The 17687-nt window shown below is 40.9% G+C and overlaps 1 protein-coding gene across 3 annotated transcripts in view; it reads left to right on the top strand.

The window, feature by feature from the left end:
• Positions 1-17687, top strand: part of TIAM2 (TIAM Rac1 associated GEF 2) — a 187601-nt gene that overhangs the window by 11091 nt on the left and 158823 nt on the right. Inside the window, exon 1 of one of the 3 annotated variants that reach the window (XM_064292547.1) lies at positions 14479-15163. The exons of 1 other annotated variant lie outside the window; for it this stretch is intronic. The gene's annotated coding sequence lies outside the window, so the exon portion shown is untranslated. Of the gene's footprint in view, positions 1-14478; positions 15164-17687 lie in introns of those variants that run through there. One more of the 3 variants, XM_064292541.1, reaches the window with a different exon arrangement.

Below are 17687 nucleotides of genomic sequence, written 5' to 3' on the forward strand. Positions count from 1 at the left end.
CTGTGTTAAACAATTCACAAATATTATTTTAATATTTAATCCTTACAACAAACCTGTGAGACAGTGTAGTAGGCTGAATAGTGGCCTCTGAAAAGATATGTCCATGTTCTAATCCCCAGGACGTAGATGTAATTAAGGATTTTGAAATGAAGAGATCATCCTGAAATATCTGGAGGGGCCCTAAATCTAATGACAAGTGTCCTTACAAGAGTTACACAGAGGGAGCTAGGCACACAGAAGTGGAGGAGACAGAGTGACCATGGAGACAGAGACTGGAGCAATGTGGCTACAAACAAAGGGATGTGACAACCACCAGGGGCGACGAGATCCTCCCCTAGAGCCTTCAGAAGGAGTGGGGTCCTGCCTGTGTCTTGACTTTAACTTCTGGCCTTCTGAACTGTGAGAGAATCATGCTTGTGGCAGTTTAAACCACCAAGTTTGTGGTAATTTATTATGGCAGCCCGAGGAAACTAATACAGGAAAATGATGTTATCTTCATTTTACCCATAAACCCATTGCCATCTGGTCGATTCTGACTCATAGTGACCCTACAGTACAGAGTAGAACTGTCCCATAGGATTTCCAAGGAGCACCCGGTAGATTTGAACTGCCGACTTCTTGGTTAGCAGCCGTAGTTGTTAACCACTACACCACCAGGTTTTCCATCTTTATTTTACAGATTAAGAAACTGACGATTAGAGAAGTTAAGTGACGTGTCCGAGGTCACACAGCAGGATCTGAACTCAGGGCAGAAGGCCCCTAGAGCTGTTTTGCTGCCCTTCTGGGGAAAATGACATAGTAGCAAATGCATTACACGTGTGGATTGTACGTTTGTTTGGGTTTTCTGCATCACAGAAAAACAGGCAAAACCTTCAAGCCACTGCCGTTTTAAATAGGAAGGCCAACCAGGCATGTTCTCACTGTATTCTCTGGGTGTTGGGTTTCAGAAACCGGGGCTGGATTTGGGCTTTTTGATGAACTGGGGAGAAAAATCACCTCCCCAAGTACCATTTCTCAGGATCTTCGGATTCTCACATGAATAATTCATGTACTTCATTTACTTCTAGTATTGTCTTCAAGTGTTTTTGCAACTGCATTTCTCAAGTTCCATGTTCGTTTACCCCACGGCGTTTGAAGTGTTGCTTTTCTGTCGAATCTGTGGTCAAGCCTTCTGTTGTCAGCCAAGAGCTTATCGGGAGTCCTTTGCTCACAGTATAACTGCATCAAAGGTGAATGTTTACATTTGTGAAGGATTAATCCTTTGGAATCCTGTTTGGATAAGAATAATTGGTCTTTTTTGACCTTTAAAATTAGTTAATTTTTACTACAAAAATTCCTTCAAGTTGCATTTGACCTCAGAAGTAAGGAAAGTAGGAGTGGCTTTTCTTGAAATTTAAGTAGAGAGGTTATTTGTGATAGCTCATATGACTTTAAATTGTATTTTCAGTGCAGTTCTCCTTATAACTACTATATTATACCTTAGTAAGTATGTTAGTATATTTATACATTATAATGAGATCACAGATGAAACCACTAAACTAGTACCATCGTGACTCATAACGACCCCATATATATCAGAGTAGAATTGCCCCGTGGGGTTTTTGGAAGTAGATTGCCAGGCCTTTCTTCTGAGGCAGCAGCCGAGTGTGTTAACTGTTTGTACCACCCAGGGACTCCATATTATAGATTGGTACATGTTAATTTGTGTTTATATTCGAATACACAGAAACTCTATGAATAGGTACTATTAGTGTTAGCCTCATTTTATGGGTGAAGACAGTGTAATTCAGAAGGCTTCTAAGTTAAAAAGAGAAGAATTGCTAACCCATATCTACTGATCTGAAAGCCACTACACTCTTGCCTGTTTTTCATTTGTTATGATTTGCCACATTAAGGCCAATCTCAACATTTTTTATTCTGGAAGCGTTCCTGTGCCACATTTGATCATTTCACATCCTCCAAGTCTTTTCTGGACACACACAGAAGCCTCTCCAGCCAACCCTGGCACACATGTGCGTACCCAGTGTAGGATATTCACTGGTCGCTAAAAAATTTTGCTTCATCTTGACTGTGCCTCCAGTGAAGCATGGTGTTTTTTATGGAATTTTTGGTGAATATTTGTGTGTGGTTATATATATGTTATTTTCACCCTAGCTTTTATTAAGAAAACCTTTCATTAAGAAAATTTTCAAGAATATAGAAAAATGGGAAGAATTGTACAGCGAACACCCATAAACCCACTACTCAAATAGTGCAGTTGTTAACATTTTGCTCTCTCTGCTGTTACATGTGTCGTTTTGCATTGTATGTTTCTGAATAGAATACTTCACCAGTAGTAATTTATGTATTTCTCAGAGATCTTTCCCAAGGAATTTAATTTGAACTCATCTGTTCTGTTGTATTATTACCCCAGAATGAAGCAGAGAAAGAGCCCATCTAGGTCTATGGTTTGGAAATATGCTAGTTTTAGGCTGGAGAACTCAATTGAGAATACTTTCCTGTAGTCAGGCAAAGTCTAAAGAACTCACAAAACCTTACGTAGTTTGAAACCCCAAAGTGACTTTATAAATTCACAGAACTCTAGTTATTTGAGTGACCTCAGTGATAAAAAGTGGAACTTGACAATGTGAGCCCGTTTGAAATATCTGAAGAATGCTGGAGATAATTCTATCTTACAGACGACTCTGGCGTGGGAGGGATCTACATGTAGGACGTATCCATAGTTCAGGATCATCTTTAAAAAATCTAGGATAAGGAAAAGAGTAGGGGCATGCAAGTGTTTCCATGCAGCTAATCGTCCTTTGATTCTTCCTAGCCCCCTTCTGAAACACACTTCGTTACATTTCCGTATTCCTTCTGACATAATTTCCGTCCTCCTTCTGACATAATTTCCGTCCTCATGCCGACGCGTGGTTCTGTTGCAAGGCTATACAAAAGGATTTCTTTTCTTTTAAAAAAATTTTTATTGTGCTTTAGGTGAAAGTTTACAGAGCAAATTAGATTCCCATTCGACAGTTTGTACATAAAGCATGTCTTGATGTTGGTTGCATTCCCCACAATGTGTCTGCACTCTCCCCATTTCTGCCCTGGGTTCCCTGTTTCCTTTTGCCAGAATTTTCTACCCCTTCCTGCCTTCTCATCTTTGCTTTTGGGCCAGAGTCCTTTTGATCTCATGTAACTGTCTAAGGAACACGTTCCTCTCGGGTATTATCGTTTGTTTTATGGGCCTGTCTATTGTTTGACTGAAAGGTGGTCTCTGGCAATGGCTTCACTTTCAGGCCAGAAGGGCTATAGTCTCAGGGGCTCCTCTAGTCTCTGTCAGACCAGTAAGTCTAGTCTTTTGTGTGGATTTAATATTTTATTCTACATTTTTTCTCCTGCTACGTCTGGGATCGCAGTATGAATGGTTGGTGGTTGTAGCTGGGTACCATCTAGCTCTTCTGGTCTCGGGGTCATGTAGGCAGTGGTTCATATGGTCCATGAGTCCTTTGGACTAATTGCTCCCCTGAGTCTTTGGTTTTCTTCACTCTCCTTTGCTCCAGACAGGACGAGACCAATAGTTGTATCTGAGATGGCCACTTGCAAGCTTTTCAGACCCCAGAACATTGTCTTTATGAACGATGTTGTGCCTGTTGACATGGATGTCCCTTCAGTCTGTGGTCCTTTCCCTTCAAGCCTAGGAGCTTTGTCTTGTGAGGTGTCTGGCTTTGTCTAAGAAGTTGCCCTGACTGTGGCCCTTGTGTGCGTTATTATCTGTGGTAAAATACATGCAACACCTATAATTTATGTAGAAATATTCACAACCAAACCTATATCTGCAGGTGGGTGTGCTCTCTTACACGCTCCCACAACTATTTAGCATACCTGTCTACCTATGTGGAAACCCTGGTGGTGTAGCGGTTAAGCACTACAGCTGCTAACCAAAAGGTTGCCAGTACAAATCCACCATACGCTCCTTGGAAACACTATGGGGAAGTTCTCCTCTATCCTATAGGGTAGCTATAAGTCAAAATCGACTTGATGGCAACAGGTTTGGTCTTGGTTTTTTTTGTTGAAGAGCAAAGCTGTCACCTTGAAGACTAAGGTGCACCTGACCCAAGCCATGGTATTTTCAATCATGTCATATGCATGTGAAAGCTGGACAACGAATAAGGAAGACTGAAGAAGAATTGATGCCTTTGAATTGTGGTGTTGGCAAAGAATATTGAATATACTATGGACTGCAAAAAAATGAACAAATCTGTCTTAGAAGAAGTACAACCAGAATGCTCCTTAGAAGCAAGGATGGCGAGACTGCATCTTACATACTTTGGACATGTTGTCAGGAGGGATCAGTCCCTGGAGAAGAACATCATGCCTGGCATAGTACAGGGTCAGCGGAAAAGAGGAAGACCCTCAACGAGGTGGATTGACACAGTGGCTGCAACAATGAACTCAAACATAACAGCGATTGTAAGGATGGCTCAGGACTGGGCAGTGTTTCCTTCTGTTGTGCATAGGGTCACTACGAGTCGGAACCGACTCGACGGCACCTAACAACAACAACTACCTATTTATCCATTCCTAAATTATTGTTTGTTAACCGTATTGTTGTAAGATTGCCTATGCTGTAGTAACTATCATAAAAAAAAATAGCTGCACTTTATTCTTGCTTTCCTTTCACTGTCTTCCTTTGCCTTGGTCATGTGCTGACATCCCCATATTGTGTATTGCCTTTCCCTTCACCAATATTAGCATGTGTCTTATACCTAGTTAGCAATTTTCCCTCCCTCCTCTTCACATCCCTGGCAACCATCAAATTTTTTTTTTTGTATGTGTAAACCTTTTTTTTTTTTTAATTGTAGCAGTCTCATATTTGTCCTTTTGTGACTGACTTATTTAACTCAGCATGACGCCCTCCAATGCATCCATACTGTGCAATGTTTCATGGATTATTGCTGTTCGTTATTGTTGTGTGGTATTCTGTCGTGTACATATACCACAGTTTATCCACTCATCCGTTGGTGGGCACTTAGATTGTTTCTGTCTTTCTGGTATTGTCAATAATGCTGCAGTGAACATGGGTGTGCATATATCTATTTGTGTAATGGCTCTTATTTCTTTAGGGAATATGTCTAGGAGTGGAATTGCTAGATCACACGGTATTTCTATTTCTAGCTTTGTAAGGAAGTGCCATACTATTTTCCATATTGGTTGTACCATTCTATATTTGCAGGAGTGTATAAGAGTTCCAATCTCCCCACAACCTCACCAACGTTTTTTATTTTCTGTGTTTTTGGTTAATACCATTATTATTGGTGTGAGGTGGTAGGTATCTCATTGTAGTTTTGATTTGCACCTCTCTAATAATTTTAATAAATAATAGCTAATGATTTAGTGAGCTTTGTTTCATGTGTTTGTTAGCTGCCTGCACGTCTTCTTTAGTGAAGTGTCTGTTCATATCCTTTGCCCATTTTTTAATTGCATAGTTTGTCTTTTTGTTGTTGAGGTGTTGCAGTTTTCTATAAATTTTAGAGATTAGACCCTTGTTGGATATGTCATAGCCAAAAATGTTTTCCCAGTCTGTAGGTTCTCTTTTTACTCTTTTGAAGAAGTCTTATGATGAGCATGAGTGTTTAATTTTTAGGAGGTCCTATTTATCTTTTATTTATCTAGTTATACAACTTGCGTTATACAGAAGACACAACTTTGTGAGCTGAAAGTGAAGAGGACTTGAAGCATTTATTGATAAAGATCAAAGACCACAGCCTTCAGTATGGATTACACCTCAACATAAAGAAAACAAAAATCCTCACACTGGACTGATAAGCAATATCACAATAAATGGAGAAAAGATTGAAGTTGTCAAGGATTTCGTTTTACTTAGATTCACAATCAACACCCAAGGAAGCAGCAGTCAAGAAATCAAAAGGCTCATTGCATCGGGTAAATCTGCTACAAAAGACCTCTTTAAAGTGTTGAAAAGCAGAGATGTCACCTTGGAAACTAAGGTGCCACTGACACAAGCCATAGTGTTTTCAATCATCTCATATGCATGCGAGAGCTGGATGATGAATAAGCCAGATCGAAGAATTGATGCCTTTGAATTGTGGTGTTGGCAGTATACCGTGGACTGCCGAAAGAACAAACAAACCTGCCTTGGAAGAAGTACAATCGGAATGCTCCTTAGAAGCAAGGATGGCGAGACTGCGTCTTACATACTTTGGACATGTTGTCAGGAGGGATCAGTCCCCGGAGAAGGGCATCACGCTTGGAAGAGGGTCAGAAAAAAAAAAAAAAAAGGAAGACCCTCAAAGAGTTGGACTGACACGGTGGTTGTAACGATGGACTCGAGCATAACAATGATTGCAAGGGTAGCACAGGATCGGGCAGTGCTTTGTTCTGTTGTGCATGGGGTTGCTGTGAGTCGGAACCGACTCGACGGCACCTGACAACAGCAACATTTACCTATTTCATCTTATGGTGTTTGGTATTCTATTTATGCCGTGTATAAGGTCCTCTAATATTGTCCCTATTTTTTCTTCCATGATCTTTATAGTTTTAGGTTTTAGATGTAGGTCTTTGATCCATTTTGAGTCAGTTTCTGTGTATGGTGTGAGGTATGGGTCTGTTTCGTTTTTCTACAGATAGACATCCAGTTTTGCCCACACCATTCATTAAAGAGACTGTTCCTTCCCCATTTAATGGACTTTGGCCCTTTGTCGAAATCAGCTGTCCAAAGGTGGATGGATTTACATCTGGGTTGTCAGTTCTGTACCAGCACCAGGCTGTTCTGACTACTGTGTGTATAGTAGTTTCTAAGATCAGGTAGTGAGAGGCCTCCTGCTTTGTTCTTCTTCTTCAGTAATGCTTTACTTATCTAGAGCCTCTTTCTTTTCCACTTAAAGTTGATAATTAGTTTTTCCATCTTGTTAAAGAATGCTGTTGGAATTTGGATCGAGATTGCATTGTGTCTGTAGATTGCTTTGGGTAGTATTGACATTTTCACAATGATAAGTCTTCCTACCCATGAGCATGGTATGTTTTTCCATTTATGTAGATCTCTTTTGGTTTCTTACAGTACTGTTTTATAGTTTTATTTATATAGGCCTTTTACTTCCCTGCTTAGATTTATTCTTAAGTATTTTATCTTTTGGAGGCCTATTGTAAATGGTGTTGTTTTCCTGATTTTCTTTTCAAAGTTTTCTTTGTTGGTGTAGAAATCCAACTGATTTTTGTATGTTGATCTTGTATCCTGCTACTTTGTTGAATCCTTCTATTAGTTCCAGAAGCTTCCTCGTGGAATCTTTGGGATTTCCTGTGTATAGGATCATATCTTCTCTGAATAGGGATCATTTTACTTCTTCTTTACCAATTTGAATGCCCTCATTTCCTTTCTCTTGCCTTATTGCTCCAGCTAGGACTTTCAGTACAATGTTGAATAAGAGTGATGATAAAGGGAATCCTTGTCTGGTTCCTGTTTTCAAGGGAATGCTTTCAGTCTCTCTCCATTGAGAATAATACTGGCTGTTGGTTTTGTATAAATGCCTTTTATATGTTGAGGAATTTCCCTTCTGTTCCTATTTTGCTGAGAGTTATTGTCAGGAATGGGTGTTGGACTTTATCCAATGCCTTGAGATGATCATGTGATTCTTTTCTTTTGTTTTATATAAGTGGTGGATTACACTGATTAATTTTCAAATGTTAAACCATCTTTGCATACTTGGTATGAATCCTACTTGGTCATGATATATATATATATTCTGTTGAATTCTATTGGCTAGAATTTTGCTGAGAAGTTTTGCATCTATATTCATGAGGGATATTTGTCTGTAATTTTCTTTTCTTTTTTTTTTTTTTTGTGGTGTCTTTGCCTGGCTTATGCTGGCTTCATAGAATGAATTTGGGAATATTCCTTCCTTTTCTATGCTCTGAAATAGTTTGAAGCAGTATTGGTGTCAGCTCTTCTCTGAATGTTTGTTAGAATTCTGCAGTGAAGCCATCTGGGCCAGGGCTTTTTTGTTATTGTTGTTAGGAGTTTTTTTTTTTTTTAATTACCTCTTCAATCTCTTTTTTTGTTATGCGTCCTTTCAGCTTTTCTACCTCAGTGTGTGTTTGTTTAGGTAGGTAGTGTGTTCCTAGAAACTTGTCCTTTTCCTCTAGGTTTTCAAATTTGTTGCAGTACAGTTTTTCATAATATTCTGTTATGATTCTTTTTATTTCAGTTGTTTCTGTTGTAATGTCACCAATCTCATTTCTTATTTGGAGTATTTGCTTCTTCTGCTTTTTCTTGGTCCATTTGGCCAGTGGTTTGTCGATTTTATTGATTCTTTCGAAGAACCAACTTCTTGTTGATTCTATTGTTTTTCTATTCTGTTTCATTTATCTCTGCTGTAATCTTTATTATTTCCTTCCTTCTGATGACTGTGGGCTTCTTTTGTTCTTCTCTATTTGTTTGACTTGCAGGGTTAATGCTTTGATTTTGGCTCTTTCTTATTTTTTGGTATGTGTGTTTATTGCTATAAATTGACCTCTGAGCACTGCCTTTGCTGTGTCCCAAAGGTTTTGCTATGTTGTGCTTTCATTTTCATTTGATTCTAAGAATTTTTTTAATTTCATCTTTGATTTCTTTTATTACCCAGTGGTTTTTAAACAAAGTGTTATTCAGTTTCTATGTATTTGATTTTTTTCCCTTGCTCCTCCTGTTATTGATTTCTACTTTTATAGTGTTTTGATCAGAGAAAATGCTTTGTATTATTTTAATGCTTTGGATTTTACCGAGGCTTGTTTTGTGGCCTAAAATATTGACTATTCTGGAGAATGATCCATGTGCGTTGGAAAAGAATGTACACTTTGCTGCTTTTGGGTGGAGTGTTCTATATATGTCTTTGAGGTTGGGTTGGCTGATTGTAGCATTTAGATCTTCTGTACCTTTGTTGAGTTTCTTTCTAGTTGTCCTGTCCTCACCTAAAGTGATGTTGAAGTCTCCTACTACTATTGAAGAACTGTTCTAGTTCACTTTTCAAAGCTGTTAGTTTGTTGTATATATTTTGGAGCCCTGTCATTGGGTGTGTATATTTATTTACTATGGTTATGTACTCTTGGTGGATTCACCCTTTAATCATTATAGAATGTCCTTCCTTATCTTTTCTTGTGAATTTTGCCTTAACGTCTGTTTTATCAGAGATTAATATTGCCACTCCTGCTCTTTTTTTTTGCTATTGTTTGCTTGATATATTTTTTTCCATCCTCTGAGTTTTAGTTTATTTATGGCTTTGTGTCTAATATGTGTTTCTTGTAGACAGCATATTGATGGGTTGTGTTTTTTTAATCCATTCTGCCACTCTCTATTTCTTTACTGGTTCATTTAAGATATTTACATTCAGTGTGATTATCGATAGGTTTGAGTTTACTGCTGTCATTTTTCTTTTGTGGTTTGACACTTTCTTTGTTCCACGTAATCTTCTGTGCTGAGTTCTTTTTATTTGTGGATTTTCCTTTAATTTCTTTTGTTGTTGATTTTGTGTTTACTGAGTCTTTACGTTTTTCTTGTTTTTTATGTTGATGAGTAGGTTTGTAAAATTTCTTTGTGGTTACCTTGAAATTTACCTTTATCTTCCTAAGTTTAGAGCAGTATTTTATTTCTTGATCACCTTGACTTCTTTTCCATACGAAAGTTCTATAACTATACCATTTATCTCACCTTTTTATTTTGACATTGTCGTCATTTACAGATGTCTCAGGTTCCCTGTTCTCAGTCTTTTAGCTTTGTTTTAATTTGGGGAATTCTTTATCTGGGTTGGTATCTGGCTGGTGCTGTCCTGTGTTCTCATCTCAGGTTGTTGTCTGATGTTGTTGGTTCACTGTCCAAAGGACTCCTTTTAATATTTCTTGTAAGGTTGGTCTGGTTTTTACAAGTTCCCTTAATTTCTGTTTATCTTGAAATGCCCTAATTTTGCCATTGTATTTGAGAGACAGTTTTGCTGGATATATAATTCTTGGTTGGCAATTTTTTTCTTTCAAGACTTTTTATGTCATCCCATTGCCTTCTTGCCTGAATGGTTCTGCCAGTAATAGAGCTTAGTCTTATTGGTTCCCTTTGTAGGTGACTTTTTGTTTTTTCTGAACTGCTCTCAGGATTCTTCTTGTCTTTGGTTTTAGCAAGTTTGATTTTGATAGGTCTTGGTGACTTTCTTTTGGGGTCTATCCAGTATGAGTTTCGTTGAGCTTCTCGGATGAATATCTTCTCATCTTTCATGACATTAGGGAAGTTTTCTGCCAGCAGATCTTCAACAGTTCTCTCTGTGTTTTTTGTTTGCTATTGTTTTTGCCTCCTCTTGTTCTAGAATTCCAATCACAAGTAAATTTTTCTGCTTGATAGCGTCCCACATAATTCTTAGGCTTTCTTCATTCTTTTTTTCGATATTCCCTCAAAAAATTGGTGTCAGGGGATTTGTCCTCTACTTTGCTGATTCTGTCCACCATTGATTTAATTCTACTCCTTGATCTTACTATTGAGTTGTCTATTTCTGAAATTTTATTGCTCATCTTTTGAATTTCTAGTTGCTGTTTTTATATGGTTTCTAATTATTTATTTTGTCATTTCGTTCTTGTGTTTTCTTGAACTCTTCTATTGCTTTGTGTTTTCCTTGGTTTTGTCTGTGTTTACTTGATCTCTTGGAGAACCCTATGTATCAGTCTTTTAAATTCCTTCTCAGGTAGTTCCATTACCATTTCTTTCTCTGGAAGGTTTTCCTGTTCTTTATTTCGGTTACTTGCTGGAGCCATCTTGTCCTGCTTCTTTATGCGATGTGATATTGCCTGTTGTCTCTGAGGCATTAAAGTGTTATTTATTTGTTTGTTTGCTGTGTCCTGACTTTTTTGTTTTTTAATATATCCAAGTGGGCGCTGTGTGCATGGTACTCTGTGTGCTAGCTGGCTGTACTGGAGCTCTCACCACCTGTTTCTGGGCGGGTGGGGCATTGGCTGGGTGTGTGATCATAAGTCTCTGTTTGCTGGTCTTGCAGGGTAGCTGAGGGCATAGCTGGCATTGCTGATGATGTGATTTGTCTGTCCAGCCAGTCACCTGGGGATGGGTGGGTGCGGGGTGCATTCTTACTGGTTGCTGGATTGAGTGTTGTGTTTGCACACTGGTGGTTGCAGGGTAGTTGGGGCAATGGTGCCCAGGTTGTCAGTCACCGGGTGGGTGGTGTGGAAACTCTGACGAGTGGTCCTCGGCAGGCAGGGCTGCGTGGGGGTGGTGAAGTGGGCACAACCTTCCCGTTGTAGGGGCGGTAAGGGAGGGGTATGCTGCCAGTCCCTACGTGCTGTCTAGGAGGGCGTGACCCTCTCTGTTAGAGCGCAGTGTGAAGGAGGTCCGCCAGCATAGGTAACTGGAGGGAGTAGGGGGCATCACTGGTCTGCTGGTCCCTGGTGCAGTTGTCTGGGTGTAGGAATGGGTGCCTCCAGTTCACAGACTCCCAGTACTAGTGGGTAGGCAGAGCATTGGATGCCACTGGTCTGTGGGCCTGTGGTGTGGACAGCTGGGCACAGGAGCAGGTTCCACTGGTTCTTGTGTTCCCAGTGTCAGCGGCCAGGAGGATAAGTGGACGCCCCTGGTCCACGGGCCCTAGCTTGGGTGTCTGGGCTTAGGATTGGGTGCTGCTGGTACGTGGGCTGCTGGCATGGGTGGGTGGGCAAAAGAGGGGGCATTGCTGGATCACAGGCTCCCAGCACAGGTGGGAGGGTGGAAGAGGGGGTACCAGCCATCCACAGGCTCCTGATTTGGGTGGCTGTGTGGAAAAGTGGGTGCTGCCATTCTGTAGGCTACCAGCAGTGGTGGGCTGGACAAAGAGGCAGGCCCTGCTGGTCCACGTGTCCTTGGAGCAAGTGGCGGAGCGAAAGGCAAGTGCTGCTAGTCCATAGTCCCCCAGCTCAGAGGGCAGGGCAGTGGTGCATTCCACCAGGCTGCAGTTGCATGTGGGATGGATAGATAAGGGGGGGGGGCACTGCAGATCCATGGGCCTCTGGCATAAGTTCTGAGGGAACACAACGGGTGAGTTGAGTGTACTTAACTTTCACAGGATGGGGAGCAGTCCTGCCTGGCTCTGGATGTAAGTGTAGAGTCCCTCTTGCTTGGCTGCACTAGGTGATGGGAGCTTCAGCTGGGAATACTGCTTGCTTTCTCTCAATATGGCTGTGCTGTGCAGGTTTGGCTGGTGGGTATCGGCAATCTGTAATTCTCTGTGTCTGCTGTTTTTGTACAGTCTCTCCTTCCACATGGTACTTGGTCCGATTCTTCAGCCTTGCCTTTGATGCTCAGGGTTCCAAAGTTGTCATCTGTCTCTGATTCACTTGTTTTCTCGGGTCTTTGTTGTGAGAGGAATACTATGAGGCATCTGACTACACTGCCATCTTGGACTGCCTCTGAAAGTCTTTCTTTCCTGCGGCTGGCATTTTATTTTGTTTTAGTCACAGAAATGCTGCTAGGCCTCAGGGACTTAGCAGCGTTCTTACCTTCTTTTGTATTTACCCAAAGAGTATTTTTTTTTTAACAGACACACACACACAACCGTGCACACACACATGTACACACATACCGAAATTAAAACCAAACCAGTTGCTGTCAAGTCTGTTGTGACTCATAGTGAACCCCACGTGTGCAGAGTAGAACTGCACCCCACAGGGTTTTCAAGGCTGTGACCTTCTGGAAGCAGATCCCAGACCTGTCATCCAAGGTGCCTCTGGGTGGGTTTGAGCCACCAATCTTTCAATTAGGAGTTAAGTGCTTAATGGTTTTTGCCACCCAGGGACTTCGCACATATGCACACAGGTCAAGTTAACATTTGGGGAATTCCTTTGTTTTATGTGATGTGACTTGGTACTTGTAGCAACTTTCTGACTTCAGCCCTGGGGGTTGTGATTACGTGGGTGGCATGTCCTGCCTCTGGTGCTGACCTGCTATGTGACCTCGAGCAAGTCACTCAAGACCTCTGCTTCTTCATCTGTAAAATGCAGGATTGGAGTAGGTGATTTTTGGGGTCTACTCCACCAGCACTAAGAATTCCTTGGGTCTGTGTTTCCATTTAAATTTTTGTGTAGGTTAAGCTGGCTTTTATAGATATTCGACTGCTGAACTAAATAGCTTTTATTATTTGCCACTTAAGATTAGAAAGCGTATTTTCTCCACGTATTAACTACAAATGGGGGGAAATTTTGTTGGTGCATGTGTGTGCATGCACTCATATGTGTAGACGTGTATATGTATGTAAGAGACCTGGTGGTGCAGTGGTTAAGTGATTAGCTGCTAACCGAAAGGTTGGCGGTTCGAACTCACCCAGTGGTCCCTTGGGAGAAAGACCTGACAATTTGTTTCCTTAAAGATTACAACCTAGGAAACCCTACGGGGCAGTTTGACTCTGTCACGTGGAGTCGTTATGAGTCAAAAATTGACTCTACAGGACCTAACAACAACAACATGTATGTATGCGCATGTAAAGATATGTTTTTCATCAAGATCAGGAATTTAAAGTTGATGTGTCTAAAGTAGAATTTGGTCTTTAATATTAAGTAAGGATTTCGCCTTTTGCATGTATAAATGCATTAACATTTTTAAAATAATGAAAGCATTACTTTAAAATCTGTTGTCACGTTTGGTGGAAAAACTTGTGTATTAGCACACATAGATTATATATATCTTGAAAACTTTGCTTATACTGTTTTCATTTATAGAATATATAATTTAAAAAATTTAGCCACTACTATGTAGATGTAATCTTGCTTTCCCATTCAGTGCCCCTCTCCCTTCCAATAAAAAACAAACAAACCAACCCACTGTTGTTGAGTCAATTCTGACTCATAGCAACCCTATAGGACAGGGTAGAACTGCCTGATAGGGTTTCCAAGGCCGTGAATCTTTCTGGAAACGGACTGCCACATCTTTCTTTCATGGAGTGGCTGGTGAGTTTGAACCACTGACCTTTTGGTTAACAGCTGAGTGCTTTAACTTCTGTGCAGCCAGGGCTTCTTCCCTTTCCCAACGCTAATATAAAAGGATCTGAAAATGTTGCTTTATTTTGAGGGGTATTGTTTAAATACAAGGTCTTTCATAGAAAAGATAGAACAAGACTTCAAACCACCCCGAGCCTGTGGCCTATAACTTTTATTCAAGGTAGTTTAATGCATGTCGTTGTATGCTGTCGAGTTGATTTTGTCTCATACCAACTCATAGTGAAGCCATGTGACAGAGTAGGACTGCCACATAGGGTTTTCTAGGCTGTAATCTTTGCTGGAGCAAATCTCCAGGTCTTTTCTCCTGGGGAGCCACTGGTGAGTTCGAACTGCCAACCTTCTGGTTAGCAACCTATTACTTAACCATTGTGCCACCAGGGCTCTTCATTTACTACATGTTAGAAAGATAATGAAATAAAATAAAATTAAAAATGTGTGTTTTTCATAAAACAGTGATGTTGACATTTCAGGGTAACGAGGACTTCCAGTGTAGGGCACTGGAGTTCAGCTAACTTGAAAACGAAATAGCTCCAACAAGGAGCACAGAGTAAGTGTATCCCCGATATTTTGCAAATCGTAAAATCATTTTTAAGGGCTGCTCTTGAGGCAAGGTTTTCATGACCGTAACATTCCAGCTGTGGTTTGGGAGGCAGCATGTTTACTACAGCTCAATACACAAGGACGGTCGGTGTGCATTCTTACAGCTGAAAGTCTTAAAAAAGAAGCTGAGTGAGTAAACCTTTATTCAGCAAGCTTCCAGCCACGTTCCTATGGAACTTCGGTGGTCATTCTGGAATGTGAGGCCAACAGCACCGCAGTCATGGCGAGCCCTGGTGGCTCATAGGCACTGTGGCAGGCCGTCCTGGCTAATCGCTGCAGGCAGCCCATGGAAAACCAGTTTCTGGTTAAGTCTGCATCACTCTGTTCCACCAATGGAAAAAATTGAACATGATGAGGGTGTGTAGCTAGCAGACAAAAATATATCCAGCATTGCACAGGATCTGTTTTTAGCTCTTAACGGCTGAGCATTGGAAGTGTTAGACACTGTTTCCTGGCTTACCATGGGCAGAAAGAAGAGAGAGCCCCCGGGTCTGCACAGAAAGTCCAGCTTTGTGAAACTTTCTCTCTTAACGAGCAGACCTTGAGAGAAACTGTGGCCAAAGCTTTGGCAAAGGTAAGGTTATAAATGTCTATTTCTTCCCTTCTGGAGTTGTGACTTCGTTTTATATGAGAGATGAATAAATGGTTCTCAAAATACTTCTTTGGGCAATACATCATTGTGCTGACTTCTCTTTGTTTTATATTATTTTGTGTGTGTGCTGCTTACGTTGGTGTGGGGCAGGATATTATGACCTTTACATTTGAGTGTCTCTATGCTTTCAAACACCTATTGGTGATTTATGGTAGCTGCCTGCTCCCTTTTACTAATTAACTGTCCAAAAACAGATTGTACATATTGCACGGGTTTATTTTGTCTAATACCTCAAGAAACTGCCATTTCTCATTCTGACGTTAAAGCATTAATGGCTGCTGCTTTATCTTTACGAGTTGATTCTTTGTGGGTAGAAAGAGAAATTAAAATGTTGCAGAGATGTGTATTGTGTAGCTTCCTGGTTGTTATATAACCTCATCAGGCCTCTCTTCTTAGCCGAGTGAGCTACTTTGGTTTAAAAGTTTCTTTTCAAACCTGTAATTTGATGTTCAAGGTCTATTAATATGTATTTGTTCTTAATGTTTGTCTCAAACTTTCTGAAAAAGAACTGGAATTTCTTGTCATCTGGGGGGAATTACCTTGTTTAAGTAGAATGATTCATTCATGTTGCAATCCATCAAGACTGCTCATTCATTAGGGCGTCTGTCTGACCACAGGAGGGTAAGTCCCGTTGAACGGCTGGTGTGTGCCTTTATCAGCAGACGTTGAGGGACCGTGGTTTGGTGTAGTTCCTTCTTGACTTTACATTAATTTGGCCAAGCATGTAATTCACAGAAAATTGGTAGGTGGAGAGACAGAAATAGGAGGCTTTGTTGAAGTTGTAACTGGGAGGATTATTTATAGAATTTCTGGAAAGAATGGGTCCTGCTGAACAGTTGCTGGAAGATTTTTCCTAACTCATTTAAGCATTTTACGATAGCCCTTTCTCACACTTAGGGGTTCTAAAATTTTACACTTACTTTCAGTATATTGAGGTTATGGGTTATTTTCAGGTGGGAAATGTGTGTTTCTTAGTTATATGGTTGTTATGTGCAGTTGAGTTGATTCCAACTCATAGCAATCCTATAGGACAGAGTAGAACTGCCCCACAGGGCTTCTGTTGTGGACTGAATTGTGTCCCCTCAAAGTATGTGTCAACTTGGTTAGGCCATGTGTGGTTGTTCTCCATTTTGTGATTTTCCTATGTGTTATAAATCATAACCTCTGCCTGTGGTTAAAGAGGCTTAGGGTGGGATGTAACACCCTTGATCAGGTCACATCCCTGATCTAGTATAAAGGGAGTTTCCCTGGGGTGTGGCCTGCACCACATTTTATCTTACAAGAGATAAAAGGAAAGGGAAGCAAGCAGAGAGTTGCGGACCTCATACCACCAAGAAAGCAGTGCCGGAAGCAGAGTGTATCCTTTGGAGCTGGGGTTCCTGTACAGAGAAGCTCCTAGTCCAAGGGAAGATTGATGACCAGGAACTTCCTCCAGAGCCAACAGAGAGAGAGCCTTCACCTGGAGGGGATGCCCTGAATTTGGACTTCTAGCCTACTAGACTGTGAGAAAATAAATTTCTTTTTGTTAAAGCCAGCCACTTGTGGCATTTCTGTTATAGCAGCACTAGATGACTAAGACAGCTTCCTAGGTTGTAAACCTGTATGGGAGCAGGTCTTTTCTCTCACAGAGCCACTCGTGGGTTCGAACCACCAACCTTTTGGTTAGCAGCGAAGCTTAACCAATGTGCCAACAGGGCTTTTGTTATACTAGGGTTGTCATTTCTGTGGACATGCTATGCACCATCCTCAATCCCTTCACTTCTGCAGAAGTGTCTTTTAGGAATGGGTGAGTGGTTAGTTAGAAGGGAGGTTAGAAGTAGTAGAAAAATAGGTAACATTTATCACTTTCAATCTCAAAATACTGCTCTGACAGAGCCAGGAATCATTTAGGACAGGAACAGAGCAAACACTGCTCGCCTTTCTCTGTGGTTGGAATAACACTTGTCAACCACTTTGAGTTTTACCAGAGCTTGTAGACCAAGGCTGAAGAGTCTTACGACTCAAATCCATACCCACCAGATTGTAAATTGTATCTCGAATGCAAATAGATCATGCCTTCCTGTCAATTTCTAGCACAGAGGGAGTTGCTTGCAAAGCTCTATCTTTGATGAGGCCTGTGTGAAGGAGACATGGAAGTGCAAGATAAGGGTTAGGCTTCTAGTCGGGAGATTCTCCTTCCAACACGATCCCTCGCTTAGCCACGAAATAGAACAGATGATTTTTGTCTTGGTGGTCCAAGGTTGTGTTTGAAAAGAACCCTTACTCCCCTTTTCAAAGCTAGTGCAGTATCTCTACAACCTCTTCCCATCATACTTGTTGAATGGGTGTGGGAAGCAGAGAGATAAAAGCCTAAAGGGAAGTCTTTGTCTTCCTTGAACATCTGATGGGGACAACTTTTCTAGCTCTATGTCTGTAGGTGCTTCTGGGTTTGGCCCACTTGGTAAGA

This window comes from Loxodonta africana, chromosome 1 (assembly GCF_030014295.1).
Source record: "Loxodonta africana isolate mLoxAfr1 chromosome 1, mLoxAfr1.hap2, whole genome shotgun sequence".
Classification (NCBI taxonomy): domain Eukaryota; kingdom Metazoa; phylum Chordata; class Mammalia; order Proboscidea; family Elephantidae; genus Loxodonta; species Loxodonta africana.